This window comes from Diabrotica undecimpunctata, chromosome 7, assembly GCF_040954645.1.
Source record: "Diabrotica undecimpunctata isolate CICGRU chromosome 7, icDiaUnde3, whole genome shotgun sequence".
Lineage (NCBI taxonomy): Eukaryota > Metazoa > Arthropoda > Insecta > Coleoptera > Chrysomelidae > Diabrotica > Diabrotica undecimpunctata.
The window spans coordinates 64,778,761-64,782,836 of record NC_092809.1 but is presented as its reverse complement, the minus strand read 5'-3'; positions in this window follow the sequence as shown (position 1 = coordinate 64,782,836).

Sequence of the window (4,076 nt, the reverse complement as noted above, 5' to 3'; positions counted from 1 at the left end):
TACCAACGGATTGGCGGCTGTCGATTTTTGTGACGATACCTTAAAAAGCAAATGCAAAAAGATGTAGTGACTACCGAACCATCAGTTTGATGAGTCTCAAATCTCAAAAATCCCTCTTTTATACCACTTAAAAGAACATAGTGAAGAATGACGGTACGCTGATCTATATCAGGTGTTGAATCAATAATTAGAGAGTAAAATTTCGCTTTCTGTAATTTGTTCACTCTTATGAGTTGCAGATATTTCAATACAATAGAAATAAATTCATCACATATTGTAGGGATAAATAATTTATTATACCAATCTTGCAGTTAGATTGAACTCAATAAATATTCCAAAGCACCTATTTAATTACCATTATTTTCACACAAAATCATTTTTACCACGAAACGTTAAAGTGTAAGAAATAAATTTGATTGTCGCTACCATAGGTAAAAGTACTTCCCTTCAATATATTTTTTTCAAATATTATTTTTAAACACGTGCATAGTAAATAGGAATGGGAACAGTATATCCTCCATACATTAAATATATCAACATCGCTCAACAGTATTAGTACAGCATATTAGCACGTATGTAATATGATCCAGAATATATTACATACTAAAAAATACTATGTCTAAGTAGCCATTGTCAAGATCAATAGCGCCGATATAGGTAGTTAAAATTTTGAACACTTATTTTAACTGTTTATTATCCATATAAACGACTTGTGACTGAAATTACAAACTTATTTACTCTGCATAAAGAGATTCTTTATTACCTACAGTTATTAGTACACAAATCTGATTCGAAATATCGTCGAATAGTAATAGGCTGTATATAAAAATTAAATTTTTCATAAAAAGTAAATGATAAGCCATTACTTAAGGGGTCAAAAGAAGGAGGCTTCACGAAGATTAAAGTACTAATGAGACCATTGCAATCGGACGTACCCTGGAGAATGATTAACTAATTAATTGGCTAATTATTCAATCACCCGTGCAATATGATTTTGTCAAATCGAACCTTTTAGGACAACCTATTCTAATTATGTTTATAAAAATTGAGGGCATATCTAGAGATAAAGAAACTTTACTTCACTAAAACTCGTAGGTAAGACATGTGTCTAACACAAATGTGACGTATTTCTAGTGCAGATAAAACAATGTGATAAATAGAAAAGTGTTATCTTTGCCGACAAAGAAGCAAAGAAAAACTCAAAGTGAGAGAGGAAAAAACCAGTCAGCTGAGAGTACATAACATACTATTGGTCTGATAATAGTTTTGTAGACCCTGATTTGAATGTGTGTTGTTGGAGCGAAACACATGATCGAGTGAAAAATAAGCTTTGTTTCCCTTTACTATTCTTCTTTGGATTTCTGGCTCTTCTGTTCCATCCGTATTTAATGTAACTCCTAAATATATGAAACTTTCTACCGTTTCAATATCGTCCTCTAATTCAACTGTGCGTCTGTTTCCCCTAGCTCTTGCCTGTGTTAACTTTTATGTCTTTTGAATATTTATTTCTAGTCCGGTCGGTCTCTTTTGACTTTGATTTTAATTGTGAATATATTTCTGCCGCCTCTTCTGTTCTGCAAGACATGATGCTGATATCATCGGCATAGGGCAATCTGTATTGATTTATTTGTTAGGAGATTACCTCTTCCAATAATCAGCTGTCTTATCACATATTCCAAGGTCAGGTTGAATAGTGTCGGTGCAAGCCCGTCTCCTTGCTTTAATCCTTGGGCTATCGTAAAATTTTCAGTGAGCTAATTTTGGACTCTGACAGTTGCTATTGGCGAATCCATTGTTGTTTTTACCAGTCGGATGTATTTTTGGGGGATATTAAAGCTCTGCAATATTTGATATAACTTGTTCCAATTAATTAAGTAGTAGGCTTGTTTGAAATCTATGAATATGTTGTGGACGTCAATGTCGTATTCCCACGATTTGTTTAAGATTTGTTTCACTGTGAATAGTTGGTCAGTTGTAGATCTTCCTTCTCAGAAACCGGTCGTTTGTTTAGTATGTAAGTAAAAATTTTGTACGCCGTGCACAAGAGGGTTATGCCGCGATAATTTTCGCATTTTAGTTTATCCCCTTTTTTATAAATTGGGCATATAATCCCGGTTTTCCAATCATTAGGGATCCTTTCATCATTCCAAATCTTGTTCATGAGCACATGCATTTGTCCTACTAGGTGATCGCCACCTAATTTATATAGCTCAGGTGGGACGTTGTCAATACCTGGAGCCTTATTGATCTTTCGTGCTCGTATTGCCTGTTTTACCTCTTCCATCGTTGGGGGTTCTATATTTTCGGTGTCTCCCTCATTGTGATGCATGTCAATATGATCTTCATTTTCTTGTGTCCCTAAAAGAGTTTGGAAATAGGTTTTCCAAACTGATTTTATTTCTTTTGGACCACTGGTTATTTGCCCTTCTTGATTTCTGCATAGATTTGTTCAAGGTTTATATCCTTCTCTTAAATTGCGTAGATATCTGTACGCCTGTCTTATATTGTTGCTCTGAACATTTTCTTCCATTTTCTGTATATTCCGTTTTCGTATTTTCTTTTCTTTGTTTGGCATATTTTATCTGCCCTCCGTCTTGAATCTTGGTAACTTGCCCTTCTTTCTCTGGTTCTTCTTTCCATATATTTCTTGTGTTCTTCATTTCTTTTCTGTATGGCCTTATTACACTAGTCATTGAACCATTCCCTTTTTTTATTTTTCTTATTCTTGCCTATGATTTTTCTTGCTGCGTCAATAACTTTTGTTTTGATTGCTTCCCAATGTTCTTCGGTACCTAGTGCTGTCAGTGTTTGTGTTATTTCTCTTTCATAGTTCTGTGTGACATCTTGTTGTTTAAATTTTTGTATATTTAGCTGTTCTGTTCTTTGTTCCTGTCTTTCTTTCCTGTTTCTCTGAATTCTGCATTTGTATTTTATCTGTACTAGAAGATGGTCAGATCCGCAGCATGCTCCTCTTCGGCTGTTCACATCTTGTATGTTTGTTGCGGCCCGTTTGTCTATCAAGACATGATCAATTTGGTTAGCGGTTGTTCCTCCAGGCATAATCCATGTCGCTATGTGTAAATAGGTGACGATAAAAGAAAAGCTTTCTATGATCAGTTAGGTGGTAGACTTAGAAATATTCCAATTAAGAAATGACTCATAATAGAAGGTAACTTCAACGCTAATATAGGCTAATTAGACAGAGGAAATGAACATATAGATGGAGGATACGGCATTGGAACTAGAAATAACGCAGCAGATAATATACTGGAATTAGCAGTAGCACTAGGTATGGCCACTGTTAGTAAATGCTTTTAAAAGAGAGAAAGTCAACTTACCAACCAATAGAAATATTAGAAAATCAGTTTAAATTCACGCAAGGCAAATCAACAACGGATGCAATTTTTATCATAAGGCAAGTAATGGAAAACTAATGTTAGAACAGGTGAGGGTAAGACTGATAAATTTAATTTAAGAATAGTATTGCATCAGGGGTCAGTGCTAATCCCTTTTCTCTTCTAATTAGTGTTGGAAAAATTAACGAAAACATGTCAAGGAGATATTCTATGGTGCCTGATGTATGCTAACGATGTGGTGTTAGTAAGAGATAAGGAGAGAGAATTCAATTAATGATTGAGACAATGAAGATGGGCGCTTGAGCAAAAAGGTACTAAGGAAGACAAAACCAGAGTATCTAAAGTGTGCATTTAAAAATTAACTTCAACTTCACTTTAAATCAGGTTGTAATGTTGACTGGTGAAATTATTGAAAAAAAAATCGTTTTAGGTAGGAATCTAGATTTGATGTTACAAAGCAATGGGGAAATAGATGGAGATATAGTAGACTCAAATAAGGATGGATAAAATGGAAAGAAGCAAGTGATGTCTTGTGTGATAGAAAGGTTCTTAAGAAACTGAAAGGTAAATTCCATAAAACGATTATAAAACCGTAATTGGACAGTTAAAAAAATAAGAACAATGAATGCATTTGAACGAAATGACAATGCTTAGATGGATGGGTGGCTTAAAAAGAAAATATTAAATTAAAAATTAAAATATTAGCAGAAGTCTAGGCGC